Source organism: Cetorhinus maximus, chromosome 14 (genome assembly GCF_964194155.1).
Source record: "Cetorhinus maximus chromosome 14, sCetMax3.hap1.1, whole genome shotgun sequence".
In the NCBI taxonomy this organism is placed as follows: Eukaryota; Metazoa; Chordata; class Chondrichthyes; order Lamniformes; family Cetorhinidae; genus Cetorhinus; species Cetorhinus maximus.
Genome location: NC_135892.1, coordinates 100,981,071 through 101,004,171, shown reverse-complemented (window position 1 = coordinate 101,004,171; position 23,101 = coordinate 100,981,071).

Genomic DNA, 23,101 nt, shown 5'->3' with positions numbered 1-23,101 from the left:
AGATTTCATTTGCTGTTTGGTTGGTCAGCTCTAAATGAATATTTATCACCTTTCCTCAAATGGATTTTTTGAATTTTGAAGGAAGTGCAATGATTGATTTGTGGGATTGCAGTAGATGTACATTAACCATTGAAGGGGGGAGGAAATGAATATGTCAGGAGAATATTTGGATCCAGTGATTGCCCCTAAGCTGCACGGGTGCAAGGCCAGGCAACAATCTAGAATGCACCGTGCTATTCAACCAACAGGCCACATTATAACTACCGTTCCTTTAAAATGTTCATGTGTGCTGTTCTGCAGCAATCTTAAAGGGATCTGTAATGCAAAAAACAGGCCACGCACTGGGAAAACTAGAGGGAATATTGTCTGTATCCATACTCACCTACATCATTCATGTTTTTGTAATACTGGGGCACAGGGAGACGCTATTTGTTCATTTTTGGTCGCTCCAAAATTCATCTTGCCGCCTTTTCGCTAAATCCCTCTGTCCTTCTCCCTCCCAAACAGATTCTGGCTTCAGTTGCTTGCACGGGTCAGAAAGGAATTTGCAGCATACTCCAGCCAGGGTGTGATAGGGTGTGCGACATAGCTGTGCCCTGCACAGCGTTGTCAGTCAGGAGGGGCTGTGCTTCAACATGGCTGAGGAGCAGGTCCAGCAATACAAGGAGCAGACCACCAGGATGTCATACTCAGAGAGCCCTCGCTGCAAGGACCATCAGAGAAGAGAGCTCTCCTTTTTCAAACTTTCTTTACCTCTTTCTCCTGTGCCTGGAAATAAAGATACATTTCCTCTCAGAGGGTTGTGAGTCTTTGGAACTCTCTTCCTCAAAAGGCAGTGGAAGCAGGGTCTCTGAGTATTCTTAAGGCAGAGCTAGATAGATTCTTGATAAGCGGGGTGGAGGGGGTGGGGGGTGGGGGGGTGGGGGGCAGTGAAAGGTTATCGGGAATAGTTGGAAATCTGGAATTGAGGTTACAGTCAGATCAGCCATGAGCTTTTTGAATGGCAGAGCAGCCTCGAGGGGCCGAGTGGCCTACACCTGCTCCTAATTTGTATGTTTATATGTTTGTTCTACCCACTACCCATCCTACCACATGATAACACTCTTTGACCCAACACAGCCATGAAGGTAAACAGTCAACAGTAAATTAGTGCACTTTTCCTGAATGACAGTAAACTCCATGAATGGCACAGTGCCATGCAGTGCACAGTCTAAATTTAATACAATTGCAGAGTGCAAGCAAACATTCATCCTACTCTTTTCAAGCATCCCTGGGTGCTGTTCTTTCATCTATTCGAGCGCGCCTTCCAAATACTACCTGACGGCTTGGATAGCATTGGGCTGTGCCGAAATATCATGGAACTGAAGTGGCACCTGGTTCCTGCCAATGGAGCAACTAATGGCTGCATATCTGGAGAGTGCTTCTGGGCAACCTGGTCTTGCTTCCCATGTTCCACTAGTGTGGAGCTCTGAAGGGCAAGGACAAAGACCTGGTATCCACTGAGATAGCAAGCCTCGAACAAGATGCCCAACCCCTGGGTGTCCTTGTCTTTATAATTCTACTCACCACCATCATGTTTCTCTTCCACTGTTACTGGGTGACATGAAGGACCTGCAGGAAGGTAGAGTAGAATCTAAGAATGGGTGAGCATCAACCCCTAGAGATTAAGGAGACAGGAAAAGAAAGGAACATTTCCTGTGACGCTTCACAATGACACCAGGCTGCTACCTTTCATTGGCAAAGTGCAAGGAACATGGTTGCTGGGTTCAGAGATCAATTGTTAACAAATGTGCCCGTCATGGACTCCACCATGGAAGGTGTCATCGACAGTGCTATTAAGCAGCACTTGCTCAGCAATAACCAGCTCACTGATGCTCAATTTGGGTTCCTCCAGGTCCACTCAGCTTCTGACCTCATTACATCCTTGGTCCAAACATGGACAAAAGAGCTGAACTCAAGAAGTGAGGTCAGGGTGACTCCCTTGACATCAAGGCAGCATTTGACTGAGTGTGGCATCAAGGAGCCCTAGTAAAACTGGAGTCAGTGGGAATGAGGGGGAAAATTCTCTGCTGGTTGGAGTTGTACCTAACACATATGAAGATGATTGTGATTGTTGGAGGCCAATCATCTCAGTCTGGAGATATCATTGCAGGAGTTCCTCAGGGTAGTGTCCTCGGTCCAACCAACTTCAGCTGCTTCATCAATGACCTTCCTTCCATCATAAGGTCAGAAGTGGGGATGTTCGCTGATGATTGCACAATGTTCAGCACCATTCACAACTCCTCAGATACTGAAGCAGACCTTGAGCCTTTGAAGCAAGGCCTGGACAATATCCAGGCTTGGGCTGACAAGTGGCAAGTAATGTTTGTGCCACATAAGTGCCAGACAATGACCATCTCCAACAAGAGAGAATCCACCCATTTCCCCTTGACATTCAATGGCATGAATAATGCTGAATCCCCCACTATCAACATCCTGGTGGTTACCATTGACCAGAAACTGGACTGGACTAGTCACATAAATACTATGGGCAGGACTTTCCCCCCGTTGGTTGGGGGGGGGGGGGGGGGGGGCGGTGTGGGTTGTGCGGGAGTGGGCGCAAACAGGCGGGTTCCTGATTGGCGTCCCCAGTTGGGAGTGCACCGCCATTTTACGTGGGCGGGCCAATTAAGGCCCGCCCAGTGTGACATCCACCAGGAAGCGCTATGCGCTCTCTATGTGGGCCGGGGGTGGGGGGTGCGGAATGGGATTACCTGAGCTGGGAGTTGCTCTTCCGCACAAAGCGTGAAAGAGCGCACAGATCTCCCTGAGGCAAAGTGCTGCCTCAGGTAGATCGGCTCAGGTTTGAAACTTTGAATAAAGATTAGAAAAAAATTACTGACATATCTCTTCATGTGCCACTGTCACATGAGCTGAGTCAATTTCTTTTATTTAGATATTTAATGCAAATTTTAATGCCCTCATGAAACTTCATCCCACCCGTGGATGAGGCTTCATGTTTCTTCAGAAGCCCGCCAGGGCTCCCGGCCTGTCCGCCAGCCTTAAGGTTGGACGGGCAGGTCCATTGATTGATTCAATTACTTTATTAATGGCCTTAAGTGGCTGTTGACAGGTTGGCGGGTGTGCAGCCGAGTTGGCTGCGCGCCCGCCGACCTGAAAATGTAAATGACGCGGGGTGACGTCAGGACACCCACCCGATGTCACCCCACGTCATTTTATGTGTCAGCAAGCGGGCCCCGCCCCCACATGCCAACTGGAAGATGCAGCCCTATGGCTACAAGAGCAGGTCCTGCAGAGATTAACTCACCTCCTGATCCCCAAAACCTGTCCACCATCTACAAGGCACAAGTCAGGAGTGTGATGGAATACTCTCCACTTGTCTGGATGAGTGGAGCTCCCATAACACTCAAGGAACTTGACACCATCCAGGACAAAGCAGCCCTCTTGATTGGCACCACATTTACACCCTTCAACATTCACTATTCTACTACTAACGCTCGGTGGAAGCAGTGCATACCATTGACAAGATGTACTGCAGGAGCTCACTAAGCCTTCTTAGGCAGCACCTTCCAAACCCATGGCTCTACCGCCTAGAAGGACAAGGGCAGCAGACACATGGGAACACTGCCACCTGCACGTTCCCCTCCAAGCCACACACCATCCTGACTTGGAAATATGTCGCTGTTCCTTCACTGTTGCTGGGTCAAAATCCTGGAACTCTCTTCCTAACAGCACTGTGGACACCACATGGACTGCAGCGGTTCAAGAAGGTGGCTCTCCAGCACTTTCTCAAGGGCAATTATGGATGGGAAAAAGTGCTGGTCTAGCCAGTGATACCCACATATCCTGAAGGAATAAAATTAAACACCTTCCCTTGAAGGAAATATTGGCCAGAACTTACCCTGCTGACTCCAAGAGACCCACTACCATTTTACGCTCTAATGAGCGTTGATTGGTACTAGGTGGGACTTCCGCCCCATACTTGGGAGGAAATCCCGCCTTGGAGAGCTGCTGGCCAATCAGATTGATTGGCAGTTCTCCAGTCTCTCCAGGAACAGTGCTGCAGTGGCCAGAAGAGGCATTGCAAGTAGCTTCCTGAACCTCAGTCAAGGGAACCAGAGAAAAAGGTAAGTGTCACGGGTCTGGGCAGGGAGGGTAGGGGAGGCCTGGGGGGTTGTGAGGGGGAGGGGGGAGCGACTGGGGCCTTGGGGGAATAGGTCGGTGGGGAAGGGGTCTGCAGGTCACCAGTTCCTAAGGGGAGGACGTTCCCAGTCAGAAGGGAGTTTCTGATGGAGGCGCAAACCCCCTCATCCCCTGACCTCCTACCCGAGATGTCCCCCCACGATGTCATCCGCCCGCCAACCTAAAAATTGAGGCTGGGTGCGAAACGGCCTGTAAGTGGCCATTAAGTGGCCATATAAGAGCATTAATTAAGGCAAGGGTGGTCTTCCACCCCTGAGGCCCTGACTGCCCCAGCATAAAATCACTCCGAGGTTGGGGTGGGTGAGAACCCAGCTGGAATCCTGCCCATGCAATTTGACACTCCCCCCACTGCCCCAGAACCCGCCAGGGGTAGAGAGGAGGAGCATACAATTCTGGCCATTGTCACTGTCCACCTTCTGTCAAAGTCAAAGTCCAGGATATTTACCTATCCATCCCAACCTCTCCACCATTCAACCCCAGCTGCTGCTTTTCATAGTTGGAAGCAAATTGCATAGATGTATTTAAGGGGAATCCAGGTGTAAGCACATCAGGGAAGAAGGAATTGGAAGTTGTACAGATAGGATGAGATGGATGGAAAGAAGCTTGTGTGGAGCGTGAACACCAGAACAGCCTAGTTGGGCTGAATGGCCTATTTATCTGTGTTGTAAACTAAATGGAATTAGCCACAGAAACAGAGAGAAAACGAGCATCCATAGAGTTTATCATCTCTGACATTAAAACCTTGAATCCAGTTCCTGGCCAGGTAGTGATATCATAATAACATAAAAGCTAAATATTGCGGATGCTGGAAATCTGAAATAAAAACAGAAAATGCTGGGAAAACTCAGCAGGTCTGGCAGCGTCTGTGAAGAGAGAATTAGAGTTAATGTTTCGAGTCCATGTGACTCTTCTTCAGATAATGATATCATATCTTTTTGAATGAGCCAATCGATACAAAGAAAAATGACTCAACTGGAATTAGACTCCACAGGTCAGCTGCTGCATGGGAAAATGCTTTGTTTATTTGGATACCTGGGTTAGTTTATTTTGCATTTGTGTACCAGGATGCGGCTGGTGACCAGGATATGCTGTGGTTGTGCCATTAATTCTACCAACTAAAACAAACACAGCTCAGGGACTAATGTTTCAAAATAAAAAGGATCATTTTTTAAAACTCATGCTGCTGGTAGGGCCCTTTGCCTACTGGCAGGGGGCATCAACGATTCAGGAAAGCATAAGCTACATGGTACTTGGGCGTGAGTCATCTGTTCTCTATAAAAGTAGACAGGTTTTGCTATTGCACAGAACGTGATGAGGTACGAGTGCTAACTTGGTAATTTGCTGTAGATGGGAAGGAGGTGCAGAGGGGGAAAGAGGTGCTACTTTTTATATCTTTTTTTCAGCCTCCAGAAGCTGGTGAGTGTTCAAAGCTTTAATCAGGTGAGCAGGTAGGTGATTGTTTGATGAGTTATTAACATTTTATTCCTCTAAAATGTGGGTAGTTTCAATCGGTAATGGGAAGTTATCAGTATTACATTAAATTTATAGCTTAACCTACTTGGCATAACAACAGTTGAGTAATATTTCTAAACTTGAAACTTAATTAGTTGAATAAAACACAATGAAAGTGACAGGCCAGGTGATGTGTTGCAGCTGTAGCATGTGGGAACAGGAAGACACCAGTGTGATCCACGGTAATCACATCCACAATAAGTGCCTGCAGCTTGAGGAAATTCTGCTTGGAGTTGATGAACTAGAGCCCGAGCTTAGGACACCATGATGCATCATGGTGGGGTAAAGTTACCTGGGCACTTTGTTCCAGGGGGCACTCACGCCCCTTAGGCTTGGTACTTCTGATTTGGTCCAAATTCAGGGACAGGAGGGTATGACTATGGGGACCAAGAAGATAGCAATGGAGGAGCCTCAACCCTTGCAATTGTCCAACAGGTTCAAGGTCCTTGCAACTTGTGGGAGCAAGAGCAGGGGCTGCTGGGAGGATGAGAAAACTGGGCATGGCACCGTGGTGCAGGGAGCCATTCAAGTGGAGGGACTGCATTTCTCCACCCTGTGCTCATGTTGAGCACCAGGATTACTGAAACAGAAGAGCCCTTTGTTGTCGCACTGAGAATATTTTTGCCCTAGAGTAAGAGCATGTTTGCATGAGAGCGGAAACGTTCTTCCAATGTGGCAATCACTAACACAATGACCAAACACGATTATCTAACCTTAAATATCTCACTGTAAATATCCAAGCCCGCACAATGTTCTGCATCACCCACACTATTTACTCTCTCTGACTCAATAGGGTGTAGTTGTAAAAGGTGAGGGAGTATTTTGTAAATCCTTCACTGGTTAATGTATCTGTTGACTGCTGCTTTGTTCTGCAAAGAAAAGAACAGAATACCTTGCCTGACAGCATCTAGGACCAATCATGTCGGAATTCAGCATTCATAGGCATTCCTATAGTGCACCAGGCAGGGGCCAGCCTCATTAAGACCTCAAAAATGCTAATGAAGTCTTGACCTTATAAAATGGTCTCAGTTCTGAACAGTACTGCTCGAGCTCAGTGTACATATCTAAAAGAGGCTGCAGGGTTGGTCCATTTCACCGCCTTGGTTCCTGTTCCCAGGAGGGAAACGTGCTGGGCTTAATTTTTCACTTGGCGGGAGGGCGCGCGCCCGACTTGCTGGAGTGTGAAATGACGCGCGTTGGTGTCGGCCGAGCATGCGCATGTCAATGTGCACTCTCGCGATATTTCAGAAGGTGGGTGCGTGAGGGAGACAGAGATGCGCCTGCCATTAATTAAGAGGCCAGTTAAGGCCCTTGACACACCAATTGTCTCCGAGTTTACTCGCCCGTGCGGATTTTTGGCAATCGCACGGGCAAAACGGGCAGGCGGGCAGGCCGCAATTTGCAAAAGCTTATCCACGGGCTGGGTAGGAAGGGTCAGCAGCATTGGCAATGTGAGTAATGAGGGATTTTGGAGATCGTGTGCTGCTGGTTGATTTAGTGAACTGGACAGCTTCATCTCGCTTCAGAGCTGCATTCTGAGCATTTCTAGGCTGCATTTCAGGGCTCATTGTTGTCTTCCAGGCCCCAGCAGGATTCGGACTGTGTGGGCCCTTCTAGGTATCAGACAGCCTTCCATAACCCTGGTAATGGGGATTGTGGTCTCCACTGGTGGCACCTCCTCTGAGGAGGAAGAGGGGGGCAGAAGGGAAAGGAGACCAGGTCTCCCAATGCAACTTCCAGGGGAGCGATCTGTGGGAGGAGAGGCACGGGCACAAGGGGTGCAGGGTCAGCAGGAAGTCCAAAGCAGAAGGAGCCACAGAAGACGCCACTATCCCCATGCCAGGGTTTACAGGCGGTGACGCAGCTACCTCAATATGTCCGACGTGCAATGCCAAATGAGGCTTCATCTCTCAAGGGAGACAGTGACCTCCATTTGTCAGAGGATTGGGCCTGAGATCAGCTCCGACTGGGTGGGTGGACACCCCATGCGAGTGGCTCTGAAGGTCACAGTGGACCTCAACTTCTATGCCTCCGGCTCTTTACAGGGTTCAGTGGGGGATCTTTGTGGAGTCTCCTAATCAGCTGCCCATAAGTGCGTCAAGATGGCTCTGTTCAGGCGTGCATTGACTTTTGTTCATTACCATAGGGATGAGGCCAGCCAGGCCGAGTTAGCCTGATGCGTTGCGATGATTGCTGGCTTCTCCCACGCACAGGGTGCAATCGACTGTACACTTGTGGCCATCAAGGCACCAGCGGGTGAACCGGGTGCCTTTGTCAGCAGGAAGGGCCTCCACTCCATGAACATGTAGATAGTGTGTGATCACAGGATGCAGTTTCAGCAAGTTTGTGTAAGCTACTCCGGCAGCTGCCATGATCCTTACATCCTGAGACACTCCCAGGCACCGACTCTCTTCAGTGCTCCAGCCTGGCTGGATGGATGGTTGCTGGGTGACAAGGGCTATCCCCTGAAAAGGTGGCTCATGACGCCTCTCTGCCACCCAAGAACAGAGGCCGAGCAGCGGTATAACAGGAGCCACGCCTCCACAAGGGCGGTGGTCGAGAGAACCATAGGACTTCTCAAGTTGGCGCTTCTGATGCCTGGGCCGTTCAGGGGACACACTGCAAAACCCCCCAGAGTGCATGTCACTAATAGCAGTTGCATGCTGCGCTCTGCACTATCTGGCACTGGCAAGGGGAGACCCAGTGGAGGAAGAGGACGTTGACGCAGTTGCGCAGGGAGAGATGGATGATGAGTCCAGTAGTGAGTCCAAGGATGAGCACGGTGAGAACGCTGAGGGCATGGACGCTGACCTGGGTAACCTCCAGGGAGGCAGGGACACTCAGGGTGCTTTGATCCAATGCTCCTTTAGCTAGCCAACCAAATAAGAACCACCACCACATGCCAGGGCTGCAGGCTCCATACTCGATCCCAGAGATGAGCATTTCCTTGGCCAGCAACATACACACTGTGTCTGTGCAATGAAGTTTCAGGAGACACATGTCCATCATTACATGATGGCTTACCCTGCACCTATAAAACAAATGCAGCATCCAGAGGCCAATAGCACAAAATAAAATCTCATTTAATTGTGCATGTGCAACAAATCTCATTTAATTGTGCATGTGCAACATAGCTGAAATAAACGTAAACAGTATTGTTCATCACGCCATTAAAAAAGTTAAAGCAAAATGAGGGAACAAAATATCACTCGTGATAAGGCCGTCTTATGCTTAAGGTGCTTTACATTTACGTTTGCAGGTGCTACATCTAGGTGCTCCTCCCTCACTGGCGACAATCTGGACAGCCTGCTGACTCTGCTGCCTTGTTGGCCTTGGTGAACTTGGCGGTCGTCCTCTGGCCCATGGAGCCTGTGAAGGCCCCGCCTGGGAGGGAGCAGCCAGTGCCACGGCTGGCATCTCCCCAGTCACCGCAGTCTTATCAGATGCCACGGTCACTGGCGGAAGGGTGGAGGAGCTGCTGCCATCACCCAGAATGCCCTGAGATGAGCCCGCAGAGATGATAGGCAGCTCGTGCATCAACATGAGGTCGCTTTGAATCTCCCTGCTCACCATTGATGGACGGGCACCTGGCTGGGATACTGGGTGCCCAATCCATCTCCCACACTGACACTGACCACCTGAGGTCATTGCCTGTGTGAGGGCTTGCAGGTCGGAGTGCATCTTCAGGGACCCCTGATTGTGTCCCTGGAATTGCTTCTCCATGAGAGCTGCCACTCTCTTCATGGAGGAGGCATTGCGCTCGGCCATGAGGGTCAACGCAGTGGTCATGCTCTGCAGGGACTCCTTCCAAATGGACACCATAGCCCGCATTACCTCATGTGTCTCTGCCAGATCCTCCCGCACACCCTGCTGGACGTTCAGCGTCTGTTGCCTAATGGACTCCAGAGGCCCATTATCAGCCATCGGCTGAGAATTGTCCTGGTCTCCAGCAGTCCCCAACTGCCAGCGCCCTGGGCACTCTCTGCCTCCGCCTGCACCTCAAGCGAGTGTAAAGTGCTTTCACCAACGTGCACCGAGATACTGGATGCTGACCTCCTGCCCACCGAGGTGCTGGTAACTGTGCTGGTGCCTGCTTGACAGAGAGGGTGTGACGCAGGTGCATGCTGAGCATGGTGGCCCTCCGGGGTCAGGGGTGGGCTTTCAGGGTCCTCATTGCGAGCGCCTGCTGGTGAGCCTGAAAGGGACAAGAAGAACATGTCATTAGTTTAAGTCATTAGACTGTCACTGTGCATGCCACCCTGGCGAGACAACAGATATCTGCATCATGGTGCCCTCGTCTTTCCATTATCAGTGGGGACTCCAGTTTTGAGGCTCACATCAATATAAAGACTACACTACAATGGTTGCAATAGCTGACGTTCTCACCTCAGTGCACTGCACTCTTACCTTCGTCCAGCACCCCAACTTCACCGCGGCTCGTTGACCGAGGTGCATGCCGCCTCCTGAGCTCTAGTGCCTCCTGCTCATAACGAGTCAGGATTAGGGGGTGTGGGGGTCCCCCGCAAGTCCGCAACCTCTCAATATTTTTATGGGATGTCTTCTCCTGAAAGGATAGAGGAGCATTGATTAGTCCACTCTGTAACTGCAGCGCCATTGCAGCCTGGCCAACCGCACCTGAGGAACATCTGGCAGGGCTCAGCCGATTTGGGGCCCTCGAGCTACAAGGCACTCAGGCCAAGCACCCAGGGCTCAGCCCCTTGGCCAGCTCCGGCGTCATTGACAGTTGCCACTCACATTCTAACACGCCTTAGGTCCACGGGGGAGGGCCAGCCCTTAACTGTTCTGCACACTGACCCATGCCAACACGGTACTCACCCTTCCTGATTGCAGCAGATCATTGAAGCGCTTCTGGCACTGCACCCGTGTGCGCCTCACCACGTCGTGGCTGCTCACCCTGGATATCACTTCATCCCAGGCCTTTTTGATGAGGTGCAGGGGCCTCTTCCTCCTCCCGTCTCTGGGACAAGAGTTTCCCCCCCTGGCTGCCACCTCCTCCAGGAGGGCAGCGAGGCACTCATCGGAGAAACACAGGGCCAGCTGCCCCGCCGCCCTGCCCTCCCGCCTGCCGCGTCCAACAGCACTGGAATCCATGGAGTCCTTCCAGGGGCTGCCTGGGCTGCTTTTGAATCAGCCGCTGGGTGGCCTTCGGACCTGGCGGTCATCATGCCCCCACCCCTTCTTGGAGCTTTCCCAGCCTCCTCTCATGCTGGGCAGGCCTTAATTGGCCCGCCCAGCGTGAAATCATGGTGCAGTGCCGATCGCGGGCAGCCCCACCAAGAGCAAAGTTCTGTCCGATACCTATCTTTAGCTAAACAAAATAAGTGACAGCCATTTGCTGACTCATTCCTCAGGGCAATGCCTTGACCAATCAGGGTCAAGCTGCCTGGTTTAAATTTCGAACAATGCTTGGCATTGTTGGCATTACCTGTCTGCCACCATCCCTGGTGCATTCTCCGTGTCAATGCTTCTACCAATCGGAGTCCACCTGCCAACTGATCAGCACTCTCTTCCCATACAGCATAAATTGTTGTTTTCCCCTTATGCTTGCATTCTAGCCAAGTGTCCTGATGAGTGCAAGATGAAAAGCTTCGACTTGTTCCCTTTTTTCAGCAATACTCAAGTCCTGTACTACCAAATGACTATCAATAGCACCTGTTGGCATCTTACTGGCTATCCCACGCCATCGCTGGCTCTGCAGGAGGGATGGCAGCATTGGAACAGATGTACAATACAGGCTGGCCTAGGTGCACAGGATGTTGCTTACTTGACGTGCCCAACTTATGAAAGTTTATTGCAGTCAAACCACTGTCACAATTAGTGACAGAGAAGAGGATTTGGGCTACCAGCCACCTTGGGTGAGCCTGGGACCATGTAGCTTGCAGGTGCTCTGTGTTTCATATTTCATGGATCACAGAGCAAATATATTGACAAGATAATGACACAGAGAGCAATGCTAAAACATGGGCGTGCCTGCTCATTTAGAAAGGAAATGAACAGCTGGCATGCTGTTGTGCATCCCCCTCTGTGATACTTGACTGAACTTACACTGAAGTGCATTACAATCATTGTAAGGCAACGTTAAAAATTAAGCAAACAAGTGAGAACATTTACCTTGGTGGCTGCTTTGAGATCACTTATGTGTCTCCTGCTTCGATTTAGATTTCAATCACAGGCAAGACACCGTACATTCATTCTGCTAATCCCATCCAGGATCTTGTCCTGCTGCCCTTCTTAGGGGATGTCCCTCAACTCCAAAAAACAAGGACACCCTTCGCTTCAGTATCTACTGGCAACAGGACTTCGAAAGTTGCATTCTGGAAGGATGAGCTCATCATCCTGGTATCATTACAGCCCTCTCCCACTCCCAGTAGCATTACAACTTTTAAGGTGACCGTCAGTCCTTAGAGGACTCCCGGTTACAGATAATGTGCCCCTTCTCTTCAATGCACTGTACTGTGGGTGTTGCAAGTTGTAAATGAAAGAACAAGTTGCATCAGCTGCAATTTGAAATTTATAGCCTACATTTCTCCTTTAACAATATCCCGGTCAACTATCTTTTGTGCTGTACTTGCAGTTAGCTGTCTAGTTAATATTAAAATGAGTCATTAATTAATGGCTGCCTCCTTGGATACCCATTTGGAAAAGGATGTGCAGTGCCTATGTCATCCGTCACAGAGACAGTTGGTCTAGTCATTATTTCACTGCCGTTTGCGGGATCCTGCTGTGCGAAAATTGACGACCATGTTTCCTACGGCCCGCCTTACAACGGTGACTTCACCTCAAAAAGTAATTCACTGGCTGTCGTGCGACTCGAGGCATCCTGAGGTTGGGAAAGACGCTGTAGAAATAAAAGTTCTTTCTTCTACGCTTTGCAACCAGTGCAAGATAACTGCAAAACAGAGTCATGTATTGCTGAGCAACGTAATTGCCTTTCAGACCCTTATACAGTTAATTAAGATAATTGTGTTTCAGACCCACGTTGTGTAAGATAATTGACAAGCATCCTTCTTACTTTGAAACATTTAATTAAAATAACCTTTTTTTCTTCATATCTTCCACGTATTGTGGGTGCAGGGCGCATATTTCTGGCACAAGTGGCTCTGATGTTTGCCTGTTTATTTATTGGATCCCCTTCAGAATCATAAAAGCGTTGCTTCTTTTCTCTGACTAAAATCTGTAGGGAATTGGCTGCAGTTTAGTTTCTCCTTCTGCTTCAAACTTGCTCGTTTCACAGCTGTATTTACTCAGTATGTGCTATTTGTAGTCTGAATGCTTCAAGAGGGATTAAATCACTTTAGAGCAGGAGTTATCAGATCGAGTGCTCTGTTCTGTAACATTCGTGCCATTAAAGAAACTCACCCCATTTCATATCTTTCCTCGGTGTCCTTCTTATTCAATTGCCCATCCACCCCTCTTTTATATTATGCCACCGTGGCTAATTTACTGTGTTTCCCCCCCATTGCACGTATGGCTAAAGATGCAGAGCTCACCGAGGACAATTCGATACAGCCACTCTTCTTGTGGTGGCTCATTTAGGTGGAGGGTGCACTGTGCGGATGGTGAGTGCTACTGGCTGCCACTGGCCGCAAGAAATGACGTGGGCAAAATCGGAGGGGTTCAATGGCCCGCCAGGAATTGGAGGGAAGCATTTGCTGAGGGGGAGAAAAATGTTTGGTGCATTTACTGCAAACACTCTTTATCCACGGGCTGGCACTCATTAACATCAATAGCTCCTTTTGGGACATGGCAGGGGAGAGCTGTTTGCGGCATGATAGTTACGCTATCTCCTGGAAGCTGACCTGTAAACAGCTTGTGCAACTGGGTCCCTCACAGCCATCACTGGTAACACGCGTCACATGTGCCAGCTGTCCGCATGCATTAAAACAATGCGACAGGGGCTTTGCATGCAAAGGACAATGTGCTGGTTCCTCTCCCTGTGCCCACAGGAGCCATTGTTTTGATGAGGCACGGGACTTTATCCAGGCGGCAGGCTGCCCGAGACTGCAGGTCATGCTAGATGATCATTATCCGCCCAGCGGGGTTCTGCACCTCCTTCTGCCACCTCCACTGGCTCCTCATCGCAGTATCCACAACTTGCATCCATACTGTGTCCCATACTGTTTGTAGAGGTGAGAACGTATAAAGGGAACAGCCGCCTAGCTGGCAGCAAATGTTAAGAGAGACGGCCAACGTTTTGGTTAAAATGATTGATTTGAGGAAGTCTTTGAAAGTGGAGAGAGGGGTGAGGCAGACGGATTTGAGGAGTGAGTTCCAGAGGCCAGGAATGGTTGAAGGCTTTCCCATACAACAGTGAAGGAGAGAGAAGTGGGGGATATATCAACAACCAGAGCCGAGGACAAAAGGGTGCTAGGTGGGCTATCAGGGAACTGCTGAAATAGGGCAAAGCCAAGGAGGAATTTGAGGATCAGGATGTTATATCAATGAATTGGGGGACACAGACAGCTAAGGCAGATCAGCAATTGCACAAACGATGAGCAGGAGGGATTAGCGTGACAATATATGGGCTGCCGAGATTTATTATTTTACAGGAAAGAAGAAACAAGGCCAACAAGCCGGGCATTGAAGGAATTGAATCCAGGGGAGAGAAAGAGTGTCAGTGGTGATAGAAGCAGAAACAGGCAATGTTTGTGAGATGGAAGTAAATGGTTTCGGTGTTGGATAGAATGTGGGGCTTCAATCTCCCTTAAACGTCTACCAGGAAACTAAGGGGCAGGATTTAACGTCCCGTGGGTGGACTCGCGTCTGACCCAATCGGGTGTAAAATAGCGTGTGATGACATGGAGCGAGCGTTCTGATGTCATCGCGCACTTGGGCAATATGTCGATCGGCGGGCACGTGCGAGTGTCAGCAGTGCGCCCACCGACAATTATGAGGCCTATTAAGACCATTAATTAATGAATTAAAAGCTATTTTTCGCCTTCCATCCAACCCTACGGTTGGTGGGTGGGTGAATCGGCCAGGAGGCCTTTGGATTTTTTAGGAATCCTCATTCATGGGCCGGACGAGGTTTCCAATATTCATTTTAAAATTTTAAAATGTTTTGACAGCATTTTTACTACGTCTTTGTTCATGTGAGGGAGTGCTATGCGGGGACACGATTTTCACATTTTCAGAATCTTTATTTTTGATTTTAATATTCTTCAGCTCCCTGAGGCAGCTCTCTGCCTTCAGGGAGCTTTCAGTGCGCGCTCCCCCCGGCACCCGCACAGACTTTTGCACCCGCCCTCCTCCCGCCCCCCACCCCGGCAGCGCTGAGGCTCTCAGCGCACGTATGGCACTGGCTGCCCGTTAATTTGCCAACCAGCGTGAAATCGCAGTCAGGGACCGATCGCGGGCGGCTGACCATTTCCCAGCTGCTCCCCGGGCCCACCCACTGCACCCGCCCAACGACATGAAAATCCTGCCCCAAGTTTCAATCTGAAAAACTATCTGGGAATAGAATTACAGCCAGCAGCAAAGGAGTAAAGTTTATGGTGAGGCCAAAACGATGGCTTTCGTTTTTCTCATGCAGAGTGGGAAGAAATACTGACTCTAACCAGGCTTGATGTTGGTCAGCAACCTTCCAGCACAAGCAACATGATGGGGTCATGGGAACTGGTGGTGAGGTTAAACCAGGGGTCATTTGTACACATGTGGCAACTCATCCTGAAGATACCAAAGGACAGCATCTAGATGAGAAATGGGAGGAAACCAAGGAAAGATCCATGGTGGACTCTGGAGGTGACTGTATGAGGGCAGGGAAGGAAGGCAATGCCAGCGATGCACTTGGTGCATTTGGACTGGTAAGAGAGGGCACTTCCATATCGTTGGACAGTGCAGGATATCAGGGAGGATAAGAAGGGACAATGCACTACAGCCACAGAAGATGAAATGATGTAGGTAGGGCGAAAGGGAATTGAACCAGGAATGATAGTAGAGACACACATGGAGCTGGGCGGTGACAACATGTTCAAGGACAATCAGGAGCTCACATTCATTCTGATTTTTCTCAAACAGTAGCTCACATTTTACTTTAAAATCAGCACATCTGATCAAATGTAACATTTCAAATTCTGTCACCTTGCCCTGATTCTCTTCTGCTTACATCGAGACAGATGTACGAAAACCAATTTCACACTCCTGATGTTGACAACTTCTGCATTTTTAATCAGCTTGCTGGTGCTGGGCTAGCTCTGGTTTATATCCTCCTTTCTTCATGTGGAGATCCTCAAAAGACCTGACAGGGGAAAGGGTGTGTAAGTAACTCAAACCAGATGGTGTGCAATGCAGAGAGAATATTTTATTTATGACTCTCATGGGTACTGTTATGGTGCTTGCTTTGGTCTGTATCTGAGAGGATGGATGAGTGGGTGTGGTCAGGCAGTGTAAATAGTAGTAAGAGCAGTTTGTGTGCCACTATCTCCTCTCCTTTCACCTTGGCATTGAGCCGAGGCCCAATAGACAATAGAAACATTCTCCGGCTTCAAAGCTGAGTGAGACCCCATGTGAGTCCTGAGCACAAAACAGCTGGGCAAATTGGCACGTGTTCACCAATCTCACATAGAGGTTTCCACCTTTTGTCCAAAAGCTCGACAGAGAGAAGGAAACGGATGGGATAGTGGGTGGAATCTCTGAGATTGCTTTATTGCTAATGTTAATTCATTACAGATATAACCACTGTGACAGCGAACCCTTCATGTTGTAAGACACAGGTGTAGTTAGGAGCATGAACCAGATTTTAAAAAAAACCAGCCTACCCAACACCAGATTCCCCAAAATCACCAGTGTTAAAAGTGTCGCTTGGCAGGAAATGGAACCAGTTCCTTTTAACTATTCCCCCACTCTATTCTAACTACTTTTGGCTCCCTTTTAGCTGCTTTCCCCATACCCTTTTCCCTCTGCTCTGGTTGGTTAAACCCTCACCTCTGATTCAGAAGATGGTCGGTTCAAGCCCCACTCCGGAGACTTGAGTCTAGGCCGATACACCCTGTGCGGTACTGAGGGAGAGCTGCATTGTCGGCTGTGCAGCCTTTTGGGTGAAATGTTAAACAAAACACCCCGACTGCCCTCGAAGTTGGGCTTGAAATATCCCATGGCACTATTTCGAGGGAGAGGAGTGGAGTTCCCCTGGGCCAGAATTTTGAGGTTGTCGGGCGGGTGTAGTGGACGGGCCCGGGAGTGGCCGGGAAACGGTCCGCCACCCGCAATCAGGCCCCGGCCGCCATTTCACACTGGCCGGCCAATTAAGACCCGCCCAGCGTGAAACGCGGCTCCGCAATGGCCAGGAAGGATGGGCACTCGGCAACCCCCCCGACCTCCCCCCCCCACCACACCCCCCCATCCACCCCACCCCTCCCACCCCCCATCCACCCCCACCACCCCCCCACCCCCCATCCACCCCCCATCCACCCCCCCACCCCCCATCCACCCCACCCCCCACCCCCCATCCACCTCCCCAAATCCATCCACCCCACCCCCCCCACCCCCCATCCACCCCCACACCACCCCCCACCAACACCCCCGCCCCCCCATCCACCACCCCCCCCCCCCCCACCCACCATTTTCCAGCGGCCGGTTTATCAGTGGCCCGGGCAGCCCCTGGAAGGCTGCCAAGGAAGGACGTCTCCTGTACCCTCGCTATGGATTCAAGTGTGGCTGGACACGGCAGGCGGGAGGGCAGGTCAGGTGGGCACTCGGCATCCCCCTACCCCCGCCCACTCTCCCCCCCACCCCGACCAGTTTCTGATGAGTGCCTCGCTGTCCTGGTGGAGGTGGCTGCCGGGAGGGACACCCTTGTCCCCCAGGATGGGAAGAGGAGGCCACCACAGCTCACCGTGAGGGCATGGGAGGAGGTGGCAGTGCTGGTGAGCAGCCACGGCGTGGTGTGGTGCATCTGGGCGCAGTGCCGCAAGATCTTCAATGACCTGCTGCGCTCAGGAAGGGTGAGTGCTGTGTTGGCATGGGTCAGTGTACAGAAGTGTTAAGGTGTGGCCCTCCCCCCGTCTAACTCAGGGGCATTAGAGTCGGAGCGCCAACTGTCATGACACCGGCGCTGGCCAATGGGCTGAGCCCTGGTTGCTTGAACTGAGTGCCTTGCGGCTCGAGGGCCACGACTTGGATATGCCCTGCAAGGTGTTCCTCAGGTGGGGTTGGCCAGGCTGCGATGGCGCTGGAGGAACAGAGTAGACTAATCAGAGTGGAGAAGAGTCATACAGACTCAAAACATTAACTCTGTTTCTCTCCCCACAGAGGCTGCCAGACCTGCTGAGTTTTTCCAGCATTTTTTGTTTTTGTTTCAGATTTCCAGCATCCGCAGTATTTTGCCTTTATCTTATATGAAGATGAGTTCAGTGCACACGTTTGGTTTATGCAACCATTCTAATGCAGTCTCTTCATTGATGTGAGCCACTAACCTGGAGTCCCCATTGATCATTGAAAGATGAGGGCACTGTGATGCAGATCTCCATTGTCCCACCAGGGTGCCTGGCAGGCACAGTGACAGTGTGTTGACTTTAACGAATGACAGGTCCTTGTTCTCCCTTTTAGGTTCACCAGCAGGTGGACCCCAAAGGACCACCCTTGACACTGGAGGACCACTGAGCTTCTGTTGCACCTGTGCAGGTACCAGCATCTCGGTAGGCATTAGGTCGGCAGCTAGTATCTTTGTGCACATACATGATGGCACTTCACACTCACTTGAGGTGCAGGCAGAGGCAGAGAGTGTCCAGGGCACTGGCAGTCGGAGGACTGATGGGGACCAGGACGACGCTCAGTCGAAGGCTGATGATGAGCCGCTGGAATTGTCCATTAGGCGGTAGATGCTGGATGTCCAGCGAGATGTGCGGGAGGATCTGGCGGAGATCCATGAGGGTCTGGGTGCCATGGTCTTCCTGATGGAGGAGTCCATGTGGAGCATGAGCACTGCGCCGACCATCATGGCCGAGCGCACTGCCTCCTCCATTGAGAGAGTGGTGACTCTCGTGGAGATGCAGCCCCAGGGACAGAATGAGGGGATGATGATGATGAGGGATGGATGAGGCACCCAATATCCCAGCTAGGTGCCCGTCCATTAATGGAGAGCAGGGAGGCCCAGAGGAACCTCATGTTGGTGCACGAGCTGCCTGTCATCTCTGCGGGCTTCTCTCAGAGTGCTCTGCATGGTGGCAGCAGCTCCTCCTCTCCTCTGCTAGTGACGGTGGTATCTGATGGGGCTGTGGCGACTGGGGAGATGCCAGCTGTGGCACTGGCTGCTCCCTCCCAGGCGGGGCCAGCACAGGCTCCACTGGCCAGAGGACGACCACCGAGATCATCAAGGCCAACAAGACAGCAGAGTCAGCAGGCTGTCTCCAGTGCTGGCGCCAGTGAGGGGGGAGAACCAAGGCGTAGCACTTGCCAATGTAAGTTAAAGGCACCATGAGCACAAGATGGACAGGTCACGGGTGATTTTATGTTTATTTACGTTGACTTTATGTATACTAGTCTGGGGTTGAAGACCAGAAATGTTTATGTAAATATTATTGAACTGTCAGAATGAGATAAATTGTGTTTTTGTCATCATGGCCTGAGTATGCCTCACCTTTTTATTTCATTGGTGTGGGGAACGCCAGTATGTAATGCTGGACATAGGTGGCTTTGAACTTCATTGCACAGGCACTGAGTGTTCTTTGTGTTCAAATGAAAGGGTCCGTTCAGACATCCGGGATGGAGGCGGCAGCCCTGGCATGCCAGTGAGGATGCTCTTTGGTAGCCTAGCTGAAGCAGCGTTGGTGTCCCTGCCTCCCTGGAGGTTACCGAGCTCTGGCTCCATGCCCTCAGCGTTCTCCTCACTGTGCTCATCTTTGGACTCACTACTGGACTCAGCATCTGTGGCCTGTGCAGCATTGTCAAGATCCTCTTTCTCTAGTGGGTGCCCCCTTGCCAGTGCCAGATTGTGGAGAGCGGCAGCATGCAACCACTATCAGTGACACCTGCTCTGGGGGGTACTGCAGTGCTCCCCCGAATGGTCCAGAAATTGGAAACGCATCTTGAGAAGACCTATGGTCCTCTCTACCACCGCCCTTGTGGAGGCATAACTCGTATTGTCACACTTCTCTACCTCTGTTCTTGGGTGGCGGAGAGGCATCATGTGCCACCTCTTCAACAGATAGTCTTTGTCACCCAGTAGCCATGCATCCAGTCGGGCAGGAGCACTGAAGAGTCTCGGCGCCTGGGGGTGTCTCAGGATGTAAGTGTCATGCGAGCTGCCAGGGTATCTTGCACAGACTTGCAGAATCTGCATCCTGTGATCACACATTATCTACACGGTCATGAAGTGGAATCCCTTCCTGTTGACGAAGGCACCCGGCTGACCCACTGGTGCCTTGATGGCCACATGTGCAGTCGATTGCACTCTAGATGCAGGGGAACCCAGCAATCGCTGCAAACCCTCTGGCTTGCTCAGCCTGGCTCGCCTCGTCTGTACGGTAAAGAATAAAAGGTCAGGACCCACCTGAACAGAGCTTCTGTCACCAGCTTGACACAACTGTGGGCAGCTGATTGGGAGACTCCACAAAGATCCCCCACTGAGCCCTGGAAAGAGCCGGAGGCATAGAAGTTGAGGGCCACTGTGACCTTCAGAGCCACTGGCATGGGGTGTCCACCCACACAGTCGGAGCTGATCTCAGGCCCAACCATCTGGCAAATGGAGGTGACGGTCCCCCTCGAGAGATGGAACCTCCTTGGCATTGCACCTCTGAGGTAGCTGCATTGCCGCCTGTAAACCCTGGCAGCAGGATAGTGGCATCTTCTGCTGCCCCTTCCGCCCTGGACTACCTGCTGGCCCTGCGCCCCTTGTGCCTGCGCGTCTCCTCCCACACGTCCCTCCCCTGGAAGCTGCATTGGGAGATCTAGCCTTCTCCCCCTTCTGCCCTTCTCTTCCTCCTCAGAGCAGGTGCCACCAGCAGACCACAATCCCCACTATGAAGGTAATGGAAGGCTGTCTGATACCTGGAAGGGTCCACACAGTCTGAATCCTCCGGGGGCCTGGCAGACAGCAATGAGTCCTGAAACGAAGCTTGGAAATGCTAAGAATGAAGCCCCGAACAGAGATGAAGCTGCCAAGTACCAATAAGCAACCAGCAGCGATCTATCTCCAAAACTCCTCACTACTCTCACTGGCAATGCTGCTGTCCCTTTTTATCCCGCCCGTGGATGAGGTTTTGGAAAATATCAGCTGGCTGCCTGCTCATTTGGCCTGTACGAAGAGCACGAAATCGCATGGACAGGGAAAAATCGCCGTCAATTAGACTGTTAAGGGCCTGAAGTGGCCTGTTAATTAATGGCGGGCGCGAATTTGGAACCCGCGTGCACCTGCTGATCGAAATATTGCACGAGTGCGCGAAGACATCGGGACATTCACCCGACGTCATCGCGCACAATTTTACACCCGACTGGGTTGGGCGTGTGCCCGCTGGCGGGGTATAAAATTCTGCCCCTGATGTCTTAGACCTAGTCAATATTTAGCCCTCCACCAACATCACTAAAACAGATTACATGGTCAGTATTTCATTATTGTTTGTGGGAGTTGCTGTGCACAAATTTGCTGCTGCACTTCCATCATTAGAACAATACTCCACTGGCTGCAAAACACTTTGGGATGTCTTGAGGTTGTGACAGGCGCTACATAAATGCAAGCCTTTCATTTAATCATTTTCTCACTCTGTTCTCACCGACTGAGGAAAGAGTTAAAATCGCTGCTCAAAAAACTTAGACCTCATTAGCATATTTTTCCGGAAATAAGTTTACAAATAGCTCGGAAACAGGGTCTGAGTGTCCTGGGACGTATTATCGAGCACTGCATGTGCGTGCACGGGGTGTTGAGTGAACTTCAGACTTCAGTGCCCGCACAATGTAAGGAGCCGGCACCCAATACAATAATATTATTGTTCAAAGAGAGAGCAGGCAATATATTCCCTATAATAAGGTAAAGGCTATAGAATCTATCTACTGAAATCTAGAAGAGAAAGAAGGTCAGACTGCAAATGTGTTCTAACATGAGAGTCTCCTAATGAACTCAGATGTAGAAACCTTTAGCATCTGATTAAATTAAGTAATAATGGATGAGCAGTTGTATTACGCTGGGGAATTGGAGAACGGTATGTCATTGTGAAGGATGAAGGCTTTAATCTGTTTGTTAACCTTGATGTTGGATTGCATTTTACGCTGGGTTTTGAGCCACCAGCTGTTGTCTCTTCTTATCCTTTCTTGTCCCGCACCCTGTCTTCAAAATAAAGGAATCACTCCTCGGGCTGAAGCACTAGAGGACTCTGCAGCCATAGGAGGGAATGGTTGGTCGGTAACCCATCAAGTGGGCCCGTGTCCCATGGCCCTATCTCCAAGTGAGACGCGTCAGTCCTCAGCTGGGGTTGCCAACACTCCAGGAATTGAAGATTAACCTCCAGGGCTCTGTTGAGAGCTAAAACTCTGGAGAAAATCATAGAGGCATTAAAATTATCTTTGGCTCTTTGTGTTGAGTAGTTATAAAAATATTGGAGTTGGGGGGTGGGGTGGGGTGGTGGTAGAAAAAGGCTGATTGACTGACTGACAGTCAAGCATCATCTAATTGGACAATGACGAATATTCTCGCTTCCCGAATGGCTTGGTGGGCCGTGAGGATGTATATGTTGGCTGAGCAATGACTGGAGGGTAAGGGTACGTGGGTCATCCGATCTGGACCCAGCTCCCCAGGTGGTTATATGTCTCACCCAGTATGTTTCTAACCCATGAAGATAAGCACAGTCCCAGGCTCAATCCCCAATCTGTGCTGTGTTTATGGAATATTACACATGGAAGAGGGACATTCAGCCCATCCTGCCTGTGCTGGCCCTTTCTGGTGACCTGCCTGTGGAAATGGTTTCTCCCTACTTGTTCCATTGTATCGTAATTTTGAATACCTCTATCGTACTGTAATTTTGAATCCTTCTGTTATGTCTCCCCTTAGCTGCTCTCTTCTAAGGAGAATAATGCTAGCTTCTCCAATCTCTCCTCATAACTGGAATTATGTTGACGGATCTCAATCAAACTGCCACTGGTGGAGCAACTTCAGCATCCTTATGGAGGGATAATAAGAATCAACTAAGATTCCTATAAATATATCACGACCCTGCTCGAGTTATGCATGCCCTATGTGGGTACAGGGTCAAACAAACTGAGTACACAGCTGGAGAAGATCCTTTAGGTGAATTACTAACATGCTTTCTTTTTCTTCATTCCTGGATGTGGGCATTGCTGGTTAGGCCAGCATTTATTGCCATCCTTACATGCCCTTGAGAAGGTAGTATATCTCCCCCACATATGCCCCAACTCCCCCTCCCCCATATCTCCCGTA